We start from the raw sequence: 13374 nt of genomic DNA, 5'->3' as shown, positions 1-13374 counted from the left end.
GGCCTTGAACTCACAGAGATCCACCTGCTTCTGCCTCCCGAGTGCTGGGATTAAAGGCATGCGCCACCACCGCCCGGCAAAAATGACAGTCTTTATTTTATTTTTGTTGTTGTTGTTGTTGTTCGAGACAGGGTTTCTCTGTAGCTTTGGAGCCTTTCCTGGAACTCACTTTGTAGACCAGGCTGGCCTCGAACTCACAGAGATCCGCCTAGCTCTGCCTCCCGAGTGCTGGGATTAAAGGCGTGCGCCACCACCGCCCCTAAGTTGTGTCTTTATCAGCTCCTCTGTCTGGAAATTTAGGGACGTCTCATTATAATCTTGGTTCTCACAACCAGAAAACTCTGAGATAGGAAGAAAAAGAAGAGGAGGAGGAGGAAGAAGATGGAGTGGAGGCACATGCCAATAACCCCAGTACTTGGAAGATGGAGGCAGAAAGATGAGGCATGAAAGGACAGACTCAGTTGCAAAGGAAATTTGAGACCATTCTGAACTACCGAAGATGCTGTCAAAATGCACCGTTCAAGAAGGCCCTAGCTTGGAGTGTAGCCCAGTAATAGGGACTTTGCCTAGCACATGTGAAGCTCTGGGTCTAATCCCCGGGACCAAAAAAAAAGGAAAAGGAAGATTGACTTACACAGTGGTATGCTCCTGTATGTGGTGAAGAGGTAGAGGCAGGAGGATCAGAAGTTCAAGGTCACCCTCCACTACATAGAGAGCTCTGGACCAGCCGGGGCTGCGGGATACTGTGTCTCAAAAATACAAATGAACTCATTAAATTTTCCATTGAAAATATGATTCATAGCCAGGTGTGGCAGTGCATGCTTGTAATCCTAGCAATTGGAGAGCAGAGGCAGGAGGATTATCGAAAGAAAGCTCACGGCCAGCCTACATAGGGTGTTCCAGACTAGTTATGGTTACATAACTAATAAAAATAATAAATCAAATAAATAATAATAATAAAAATAACTAATAAAAAGACTTTATTTTCAAAAATAATTCAATTTTAAAAGATACTTAAATTGAAATTTGACATAGATTATACAATAATTGCTTAATGTCAATTTCTACCTTCACTAAAAATCAAACCACACCAAGAGTCAGTTTTGCTTATGGTGAGGAGGGGCCATATGTATACAGGATTTGTTATGTCAATGAGTCAGTCATTTATGTTTGGACATAAAATAAACCTTAGGGGCAGACAAACTTTGCCGGGTGGCTTTGAGGCAGGGAAAATGTTCCCTAAAGCAAAGCCTCTCTTCTCCCGCTTCAATCCACCACTCTAATTAGGGTGTCCTTTTCTGAAGAGTCCTGAGCCTTCTTACACAGGCTCAGGTCCCCATTCAGATGAAGCTGACACAGGAATCACCTTTAAATAACAGTAAAATACTACAACAGCTTTCTTCTCCACATAGATAAGGCACTATTAGGGGCTGGAGAGATGGTCCAGTATCTAAGAGTACTTGCTGCTCTTCCGGAGGACCCAAGTTCAATTCCCAGCACACTCATCAGGTAGTTCCCAACTACATGTAACTCCAGCTGCAGTGGGTCTAATACCATCATCTGGCTACCACTGGCAGCCACATACATAGCATACAGACACACACACACACTCACTCTTAAAGGTAAGGACTTCTCTAATATGAGTCCCTGTGGTGATATTTTATTTGTGCTGAAATGTGATATTTTATTTGTATGTTAATAAATAAAGTTTGCCTGGAGATCAGAGGTCATAGTCAGTCATAAACAGAAGTCAGGCGGTGGTAGTACATGCCCTTAATCCGATCACATGACAGACAGAGTCTCCGTGTGTTCAAGGACACAGTCAAGTGTGGTGACACACGCCTTTAATCCCAGTACCAACCATAGAGACCTGGAGGTCTATATAGATAGGCAGTGAGGAGGAAGTGAAGAGGCTGGGCTTAGAGCCAATGAGAAAACAGAACAGCAAGGTAATAAAGGCATAGGTTAGACAGGAAGATGCTCTCTTGGGAAGCTAAGGCGAGGTAGTAAGCTAAGATTAGTTGGCGGCTATAGCTCTGATTTCTACGGCTTGCATCTCTGTATTTGGCTCTGTGTTTCTCATGTAATAAGACTGTTTAAAAGCCGGGCGGTGGTAGTGCACACCTTTAATCCCAGCACGTGGGAGGCAGAGGCAGGCGATCTCTGTGAGTTCAAGGCCAGCCTGGTCTACAGAGTGAGTTCCAGGAAAGGCACAAAGCTACACAGAGAAACCCTGTCTCAAAAGACTGTTTAGAAATTTGTCTACAAGTCCCCCTCTTTGAGTGCTAAGAGGAAACCGAAGCCCATGAGCTTAGAAAATGGTGCTGCAGAATGGAGACCACCCACTGGACAAACCTTCAGAACCACCCAAGTTCCTCCCACCCCATGCCAGCAGATGTTAATGAACAAAATAGAAGAGGATGTTGGATCTGCTTCTCTGACCAAAAATACTTGGTCGTCTGTTGTCTCTCACTCTTGTTACAGGATACTCTCAACAAAACCCTGGATCAAAAGGTCATAAGACCTGCTGGTTTTTATCTGATTCCCACTGACATATGTTTAGCTTTGTTTTGAAGACTATTATTTTATGTGAATTAGTGTTTTGCCTGTGTGTATGTGTGTGGACTGCACATATGCCTAGTGCTTGCAAAGGTCAGAAAAGAGTGTCAGATCCCCCTGGGAATAGAGTTAAAGATGGTTGTGAGCTGCCATGTAGGTGCTAGGAACCAAACTTGAGTCATCTGTGAGGGCCGTAAGTGCTCTTAAGCACTAAGCCATCTCTCTAGCCCCTACATTTATCTTTTTTTTTTTTTTTTTTTTTTTTTTTTTTTTTTTGGTTTTTCGAGACAGGGTTTCTCTGTGTAGCTTTGCGCCTTTCCTGGAACTCACTTGGTAGCCCAGGCTGGCCTCGAACTCACAGAGATCCGCCTGGCTCTGCCTCCCGAGTGCTGGGATTAAAGGCATGCGCCACCACCGCCCAGCTCCCTACATTTATCTTTTAAAAGGATGTTATTTAGAGAGCTGGGTGCATGTCTCTCACCCCAGCATTCAAGAGGCAGAAGCAGGTGGAGCTCTGTGAGTTCCAAGACAGCCAGAGCTACATAGAGAGACCCTGTTTCAGTGTCTCCGCCCACACAAATCGATGTTATTTAGCTTACAGGGGAGGAGGGCTACGATGATACAACCCCACCTTTCTTCAATGTCTAGTCTGAAAATAAACCCCAAACTCAGATTTTGATTATTTTTCTTACGATGACTTCTTTCTTAGTCCTGATTCATGAGCATGAAAAGCCATTTCTCCAAGTCTGTCTGCTACAGAAGGCAGGCTTTGCTGGCCTGTCTTCCCCATCTGACTGCCCTGTTCCTTCCTTCTAGAAGGCCATCCTGGAAAATACGCCTAAGAAAAACTGCTGTCCCCTGTGCTGGACCAGCTCACTGGAGAGCTTCTCATTACCTAGCAAGATGCACTTGTCCTTGGCTAACAGATATCCTCACTTTTTAACACATATGCCTAGACTCAGCATTTTGTAGCTCTAACATCTGACGTCCTCTCTCTCAGCAGCTGGCGTGTGTTAAGCAGCACTTGAGGCCTGTGGAGAGTATGGAAGTGTGAACTGCAGCCCCACTGTCCACTTCCCAGACAGAGATGAGGGTGTTTGAAGAGCTCCCCCACCCCCCGAGAGAGGTGAGGGGTGAGTTTGCAAGAAGGCTGAACCATATTCTAGATACAGGCATTTTAGCAGTTAACCATGATTTCTACATGGTGCCAAGAGCTGTACAGATTGTCCCCTACTCATAATACAAATCTACCACTTACGGTCCAGCAATGGGGGAGAGCACCTCATTATTGAATGAACCCTGGTATTAATTTGCTCATATTTTCCTAACATGGGCAAATTTTTCAATGTCTATGAGGCTAGGATATGGATATCTTTAAATCTGTAGCTTTCAGATGAGAAAACAGATCTAGAGAACTTCTGTGACTTGTAAGCTGCCACCCACTGGAGGGGCCCAGTTCTGCTGGGTAATCAGTGTTAAGATGCTGTCTTAGCAGAGCACCTGTGTGGCCTGGACAGGCGTCTCCATGACGGGTAAGGTGACCTGCTGACATCCCACGCAACCTAAGTCAGAAGCTCATTTATTAGTAAAAGGGGGACCTGTAGGGTCCTGGCCCCCGTTTTGGGTAACTGTTGCCTTGCTTGCTGACCTTGACCTTGACATCCTCCCTAAGCTGATTCACTCCCGGGTTTCAACCTCCTGAATGCTTAAGGGAAGTTCTTTGTCTGTGTATCCTGAATAATGGGCGTTAACAGCTTAGATACAAGATTGTAAAACATCAATAGCAAACTTCTCCCATTGTGCTGTAAGCCTGTATTTATGACCTCCTCCCAGCTGGGGGCGGGGGTGGCGCATGCCTTTAATCCCAGCACTCGGGAGGCAGAGGCAGGTGGATCTCTGTGAGTTCCAGGCCAGCCTGGGCTACAGAGTGAGTTCCAGGAAAGGCGCAAAGCTACACAGCGAAACCCTGTCTTGAAAAAAAACAAAAATTAATTAATTAAAAAAGACATGAATGAAATTTTATCATTTGTAAGGAAATGGGTGCAACTGTATATTATTATTAAGTGAAATAAATACAGACTCAGAAAGAAAAAAAAAGATGCTGTCTTAGTCTGTCAATAGGCAGAAAGGAAAAACATCCTTTCCAAGCATGTTCTGAGAAGCTGTACTCAAGAGTCAGGCATGGTGGTGGCATATGCCTATAAAAGGCAAGAGGATCAGAAGTTCAAAGTCATCCTCAACTACATGAGAGAATCCAAGCCATCTTGTGCTATATGAGACCTTGCCTTTAAAAATTAAAGTAAAAAAAAAAGTGGGGACTGGAGAGATGGTTCAGATGTTAAGAGCACTGGCTGCTCTTCCAAAGGTCCTGAGTTCAATTCCCTGCAACCATGTGGTGGCTCACAACCATCTGTAATGTGATCTGGTGCCCTCTTCTGGTGTGCAGACAGACATGCAGGCAGAACACCGTGTACATAACAAATAAATACATCTTTAAAGAAAAGAAAACAAATGCTAGAGAAATTGCTCTCAGTAAAGCGCTTGACTCAAAAACAGGAAGGCCTGACTTCAAACACCAGAACCCATGTGAACATGCCATACGTGTGGGGGCACACGTGTGCATTTGATGGGGACGGGAGACTCCCTCAACTGGCCGGCTAGCCTAGCTCGGTGAGCTTTGGGCCAGGAAGAAACTGTTTCAGAAGACATGGGTAGCACTTCAGGGATGACACTAAGGTAGTTCTCTGGCTTCCACACGTGTGTGCATCTACGCACATGGTCTCACACACACACACACACACCCCAACACATACACACCAACACACATGTATACCCACACATACATAAATATGCACATATGCATTTGTAAACATTTTAAAGTTCTGTTTTTACTTTATGTGTATAAGTGTTTTGCCTGCAGGTATATATATATATATATATATATATATATATATATATATATATATATATATATATATATATATATATATACCATGTGCATGCTTAGTGTCGGGGGAGGCCATAAGAGGGCACAAGATTTCCTAGAACTGGAGTCGCAGACTAGTGTGAGCCACCATGTGGGTGTTGGTAACCAAAGCTGGGTCCTCTGCAAGAACAGCAAGTGTCCTTAACCTCTGAGCCATCTCTCCAGCCCTGCAATGCGCGTTATTAGAAAAGAAAAAACATTATGCAAGAGCATCATCGTGAAGAGAATCTGTGTCTTTTTCTCTGAACTAAAAGCATGAAGAAAAACGGGGCTTGACTTTTCTGCTCTCAGTCCTCTCATCCTAATCCCTAATCTGTTTACCTGCTGCTCTCTCCTCTAGGAGGGAAGCAGCCAGACCAGAGGTTCTCAACCTGTGGATCGCTACCCCCCCTTGGGGGGAGTTGTCACACATCAGATATCCTGCATATCAGATATTTGTATTACAATTCATAACTGTAGCAAAATTGCAGTTATGAAGTAGCAACAAAATAATTTCATGGTTGGGGGGGTCATCACCACATGAGGAACTGTAGGGTGGCGGTGATAGGAAGGTTGAAAATCACTCATCTAGACACTCAGCACCATTATCATTTTTTTTTTTTTAAGATTTATTTTATTTATCGTGTATACAGTGTTCTGTCTGCATGTATGCCTGCATGCCAGAAGAGGGCACCAGATCTCATTACAGATTGTTGTGAGCCACCATGTGGTTGCTGGGAATTGAACTCAGGACCCCTAGAAGAACAGCCAGTGTTCTTAACCTCTGAGCCATCTCTCCAGCCCCACCGTTACCATTTCTTTCTCTCTTTTTATTGGGGGGGTGTGTTTTGGCTTTTTGTTTGTTTGTTTGTTTTTGTTTTGTATTTGTTTTTCCACGATAGGGTTTCTCTGTGTGACCCCAGCTGTTCTGGAACTCATTCTGTAGACCAAGTTGGCTTGAGCTCAGAGATCCACCTGGCCCTGCCTCCCGAGTGCTGGGATTAAAGGCAAAAAGCAAAGCTACTGGGTAGTCACAGACTGGGTCAGCAACCCCCAAGATAACCAGAGTTGACTTCATCGGAAGTGCGGTGATCTTGTTACAGTTCAGCTACAGGAAAAAAACAGGTCTTCCAGTATCCTATGCATGAGCTTCTCAACAGCAAGAGAGCCGGAGACAAGGACCAGCTCCAGCACAAAGCAAAGCAGGATCCAGCGACAACATTCAGAGTTAAGTCAAGCAGGTTCGACCTTAGAAACACTTCCCGAAGTTCCTTTACCACCTGATAAAATCTTACGGAGACAATTTTTGTTTATTCCTCCTTTCTTGCTCCACAACCCAGTTTCATTACTTTGACAGCACAAAACCATCTTTTATACTTTGGTAGGCGATCCACCATGCACGGTGGGATAGCTGGGGTAGTGTACGTATTACTGTGGAATGGACCTTTAGATCACCATGGTTTTATTCGCGTTGATTTATGAAGCTAAGTGACACCTTGGGAGCCAAAGAGCTGAGATCCTAGCTGAACCCACGGAGAGCGAGGCAAAGCAACCTTGTGCAAGGAGCACTGCGGTGGCAGGATTGGCTCCGCCTCTGTGAAGGCAGGTTGTCATTTTGCATATCAGAGCGTCTACTTTCTCCTTGACATCCTGGCCCTGCTCAGAATGAGCATGAAAGAAAATAATACATCTGGATAGCCTATGTATAAGTGAAGAATAGTATATGCCTATGATCGGGAATATACTGGAAATCACGACACCAAAAGCATGGTGCATTGATCATTGTGATAGAGGTCTGATATACTTTATCAGTGTTGGAAATATAGATTCTTTTATCCATACAAAACTGAACTGCCTAGTTACCAAATGGCAAAACTTTGGACTCTTTATTATCATCCTTACTCTTCTAGATACTTTCAGAAAACCAGAATGTGTTCTAATAAACCTGGGAAAGCACGGGGGCATTGAAATGCCTCCTGGGAGAAATGCTACTGTTTCATTCGACCTTTGTTGCATACTCCTTTGCTTTGAGTGTGTTTCCATGTGTTGGATACTGTTTGAACCTGGCAATCTCAGAAGGTGGGGCCTAATAGGAAGAATTTGGGTCACGGATATGGAGGACAGGATATGGAGGATTTGAGTGATATGCGTGGCTATGAGTCTTTCTTGTGGAAATAGGTGAGCGACCTGAGCAGCCAGCCCTTTATGCCATTCTTCCTTTGGTGTGCACACTTGTCACTCCATCTTTTTTCACTGTGAACTGAAACAACGTGAGGCCCTTACACTGATATATCCACCCTAGCCAGCCTCCAAAAATACAAACCAGGATAACCCCCTTGTTCCAGGCCAGCCAAGGCTACATAGTAAATCCTGTCTCAAACAAAGCTTAATCCCTAAGGCAGTGGTGCTTGGAGATGAGGGATCTGGGAGGTGATAAGGTCATGATGTGGATCCTCATGAATGGGATTAGAACCCTAATAAAAAAAATGGGATTTAACTAGGCAGTGGTGGCACATGTCTTTAATCCCAGCACCTGGGAGGCAGAGCCAGGCAGATCTCTGTAAGTTCAAGGCCAGCCTGGTCTACAGAGCGAGATCCAGGACAGACACCAAAACTATACAGAGAAACTCTGTCTCAAAAAAACAAACAAAAAACCCTGGGATTTATTAGAACCCTAGTAAAAGAGACTTGAGGGGAACCTCTTTCATGATGCTAATAGGTTAACCCTCCACTAGTTTTAAAAAGAAAGATATAAATTCACCAACTTTTGTGGTGATATTTTGTCTGTGCTCTAACAAATAAAGCTTGCCTGGAGATCAGAGTACTGAGCTAGCCACTAGAGGCCAGGCAGTGGTGGCACACACATTTTTTTGTTTGTTTGTTTGTTTTGTTTTTTTAAGACAGGGTTTCTCTGTATAGCTTTGAACCTTTCCTGGAACTCGCTTTGTAGACCAGGCTGGCCTCGAACTCACAGAGATCCGCCTGCTTCTGCCTCCTGAGTGCTGGGATTAAAGGCGTGCACTACCACCGCCCGGCTGGCACACACCTTTAATCCCAGCACTTGGGGACCTCCAACAGGGAGTGATAAGGCAGGCTGGAGACAGGAGCTCAGCCCTTTCAGTCTGAGGATTCCTAGTGTGGAGAGTCCCAAAACAGCTTGACCACACAGCAGCCATGACAGGCTTGGGGGCCTAGATACACCTTCTGTGACAGGCTTACTAGCAGGCAACACCCAGATCCAGGAAAAACCTTAAGCTGATACCACCCAGGATCCACCCAGGGATGAGGAAGTACCTAACATCCCAAACATTCCAACCCTTAGATGAGGATAACACCTAGAGGTAAGAAGTCTCTCTAGTGGCTAGCTGCTCTGCTTCTCTGATCTTTCAGCTTTCATTCTGAAATCTGACTCTGGGTTTTTATTATTATGACCAATTAGAATTAGTGCTACAAACTTTGCCTCTGAAAACTGTTTTCCAGTACAGTCAGTCACCAGTTTGGAAGGACAGAATTCAAAGAGTGGATCTTTTTATAGTCAATGATAGATTTATTTTAAAGACCTTCCTATTCATATCAGGAAAGATGCTATTCAAACTTTAAAAAGCAGTAGGTTCCACTGGGGAGGAGAAAGGCTCCTTGCTCCTTTTGAAAAGGCACAGCAAAGTACAACGTCGAAATTACCCGTCTGAAGGGGGAGGCTGGTGGGGGACGGGGGGTGGTCATGGTTGTATGGCTCATGGCTGTACTCCCAGCACCCAGGAAGCCGAGGCAGTAAGAGCATCTCAAGTTCAAAGACAATCTAGACCACAGAGTGAGTTCCAGCCCAACCTGAAGTACGGAGTAAGGCTGTCTCAAAAGAACAGCAAAAGACTGTTTGTCAATTCAGTCCTGCTGATCTATTTTCAACAATTCACAGCTACAAGGCTCTGCTTCTGTGGTATGACAGATGTCTCCGCAGCTTCCCACCCAGAGCTGTACCTCATGAGTTGAAGAATTGTATTTACGTCGGACTAAGATGTAGTTCAGTGGAAAGAGTGTCTACCTAGCACAAGGGGCCCTGGGTTCAATCCCCGGTAGTGCCAAAAGAAGAAAGGAAAAGGAAAACAGAACAGTTCAGTGGGTACAAGCATGAGAACCCCGGCTCCCATGCAAAAAGCCAGGCGCGGTGGTATGCACCTGTAATCCCTGCACTGAGAGGCAGAGAGTGGAGAATGCCGGGTGAACGGTGCTCACCGGCCAGCCGGCCTATGCAGGCAGTGAGTGTGAGGTCCAGTGAGTGATGCTGTCTCACAGAGCAAGGTAGAGAGATAGCAGACACTGGAGACTGACCTCTGGCCGCCACAGGCATACCTGCACACACATGACACAGACTCATGTACACAACATACATCTACAAAGAATTTAAAAATAAAGAACTCTATGTATGTTCCATTATTTTTCTCTCGTCTCAGTTCTCAATAGATTCCTGAACTGTTGGGATCTGCAGAAAGAAAAAAAAAAAGCCTGACCAGTAAGGTTTTCCTGAGAAATCATTTTAATCATCTTTACTGAAAAGGAAATTTAGCCCAACCAGACAAAGGGAAGGCTTGAAACTGTGCTTCATTACTGGACACTGAGAGGTCATCAAAGGAAAAAGATAGGAAAAGCAGCAACTTTTCTGTTAAAAAGCACCCATTTAGATCAACAATCCTTCGGATACAATGTCTAGACATTTATAGATAAGAAATTCCACTTTCAAGCCGGCCGGTGGTGGCGCATGCCTTTAATCCCAGCACCCGGGAGGCAGAGCCAAGTGGATCTTTGTGAGTTCGAGGCCAGCCTGGGCTACCAAGTGAGTTTCAGGAAAGGCACAAAGCTACACAGAGAAACCCTGTCTCGAAAAACAAAAAAAAAAAAAAAAAAAAAAGAAAGAAAGAAAAAGAAAAAGTAAGAAAGAAATTCTACTTTCCCAACATTTCTTAAGAGAAAGCTGCATATACTGCTAAATGGTTCTCTTAGGTTCTTTTCAGCATTAAACATATTTTACTATGACATAAAATAAATAAAAGACTGAGAAATGTCTAAAAAGTTAATGAAACATTAACAAGTAACTTTTCCAAACTCAATAAAGCCCTTTTATGAAGAAATGTTGGTAGTTTTGGCCGCTGGACTATTTGACAATAACTACCCTGTATTTTTCAACCAGAAAGACATTTATGATACATTTTAACATATGGAGCATAGAAAACACAATTCTATTTGATTCTTGTTTTGACATTACCTTTCTATGCCATCTGCTTCTGGATTGTCAGCAAAACTTTCCCTGGGGTTTGTGGATCTTCATCTTTGCAGAGAGTTTCTAGAGCTTCCCAAGCTGCCGTCCAAATGCAATCACAAAGTGAGATGGCGGCCCGTGGAGGGCGACACAAGAGAGCAGGTATTCTATTACATTTCTGCCCCCGATCATTGTTTCTAGAAGGTAATGCATACATTTTTAATCCTTCTTCTGTTCCCGAGCAATGTAAAAAGGCCCGCTCCTGACCTACTTCAATCTCCTATCACAGTAGCGCTGATGATTTTATTGTGCCAGGGAAACTGGTTATCCTGTGTTTTGTAAGTCAGTGCCTTTGAATAGCAAAGCATATGCTATGTCCTTCTCTTAACTAAATGAATATTGAGAGCTCCTTCAAGGTGTAGAACAGGTACTTTTCCTTTAGCTTCCTCAAGGCTGCAGGCAACGTACAGATGAGCAAATGTTTTTTCATATTGTAATAGTGCCGCTGTGATAAAATGCCACTGCATTAGACCATTTCAGCAACTCAAAGTAAGCTTTAATATATCCTGTTTCATATTAATTTATGTGCAAGTGAGGGAGCCCATGGGATAATGAATCAAGTTAAACAAAATATGGTTATTCCAGAAACCATATGAGTGGTTTGTCTGAGGAAGACTCCATCCAACACATCTTATGTCAGTTTGGTTCCAAGTAGACCTATGTGGGAAAATCCAAATGAAGACAGAAAACAAAAAAGCAACTGAGTGGGTAAAGAATGTGGCACTGTGGTTTTATCTCAGGACAGTAGAGTATGTTGAAGATAAATAATTAATCTCTATCTGAGATCCTGGACAAATTCAATCCATAGGCATTCAACAGCTTGTCAGTATGCCTTGGATCTGATACTCGGTCTTCAGTTAAAACTCATTAAGGGAATTAAAAACAAAAGTAAGACAAACCATGTTAATTTTGTTAGAAAAGCAAATTCTGGTAAGTGAATAATGCCAATATAAAAGCTGGGACACAAGAGTGTAGCTGACACCTCCCGGGTCAGCGAAGGAGGCTGCAGTTTCCAGAACTGAGGCAGCAGAAAGACACCTGTAATCAAATTGTTCCTGTTGTGTTCACTCAGAAACACACCTTCATTTGCCTGAGAAGCCGGGCGAAAGGTCCTCTGAGAGCAGCTGTGGATTTGACAGAGACCAGCACATTTTAAGTGGCAACCTCCCACTCTGCTTAGCAGATTGCTTCACAATGCAAAGGCAAAATCAATTGCTTAATAGTGTAGACAGAAAAATAATTTTTTTTTCTCTTTAGCCACTTTGTGACTCTGCAAATTTGTGGCTGCAGCTAATTGTAAATACAGAGCTGTGCCTGGAGTTCTTTTCAGATCTTGACTTATTGTCAAGGCACAAAGCAGTACGTTCTGCTAAATCATATGCTTAATTTCTATTCTACTTTAGAGTGAATTGTTTGGGGGTGGCTTAAGACAGGGTCTCTCTGTGTAGCTCTGGCCACTCTGTAAACCAGGCTGACCTCACTCAGAGATCCGCCTGCCTCTGCCTCCTGAGTGCTGGGATTAAAGGGGTGCGCCACCATCGCCTAGTACAGGTGGATTTTTGCTGCTGAGTTTCTAAACAATTTGAGCAGTAATAACTTCTTCAGATGGACATTAGGGTAAAAAGGAGACCTTACAGGCCTATCTTTCATTTATACAACTATCAGAGAAGAACATTTCCTCGCCCCCAGCAGGTCCCTCCACGTGGTGATTCGGATCCACTATCTCTACTTCCTATGCTATGACATTCTTTCTAGCCCCACCATGGCTGCCTGCCCACACTAAAGGAAGGTGAAATAAGAAATGTGGAAGGCCATGGGCTCCTTGAAAACCAAGCCTGGAGATGATATACATCACTTTCTCTAACAGTCCACTGGCCAGAATTGGGTCACAGAGCCACACCTAAACCAAAGAAATGACCCATCACAATGGAAAAGGATAAGAGGGATTGTCCTTGAACTTCAGACAACCTCTGCCACAGCAAGTCAACCAATCTCATGCCTCTGGGCTCTTTTCTTTATAAACAGGTGACAGAATACACACAGTACCCCTACTGAGAGCTTATTAACATATGTACCTATGAACAACCTTGGTGACAGTCTGCCAGTTGGCTGTGGGGCTATTATTTAGGACATTGATAATACTGCTGGCAGAGACAGTATGTTAGATTAAGTGACCGTAAAAAGCACAAAACTTTCGACCTGAGAATATTATCAAAAGTACTATGTTGTGTGATTTTGTCTGGAAATCAATGCATCAAGTAAACAATGCTCTATTGTTGTCCTAGCTTCTTTCTCTCTTCCTGACAGAAGCATCTGCATTTCTTTCCCATGTCCCAAACCCCCACCATGTGTGTGTGTGTGGGGGGGGGGGGGGGGGGGGGTTGGACATGTATAAATGTGAAAGTCAGTGATCCACTTGGGGCATGCTTCTGCCCGTGCCATATGCCTTGTGTTTGTTGTTGTTTTGAAACAGGGTCGGAGGTTTCAATACAGATCCTCAGCACCAGGGTGAAGAGAAGGGAAGACACTCAGGAAG

Source organism: Peromyscus californicus, unplaced genomic scaffold, assembly GCF_007827085.1.
Source record: "Peromyscus californicus insignis strain IS unplaced genomic scaffold, ASM782708v3 Scaffold_12__1_contigs__length_115047231, whole genome shotgun sequence".
Taxonomy (NCBI): domain Eukaryota; kingdom Metazoa; phylum Chordata; class Mammalia; order Rodentia; family Cricetidae; genus Peromyscus; species Peromyscus californicus.
Note: the sequence above shows the minus strand (reverse complement) of the source record.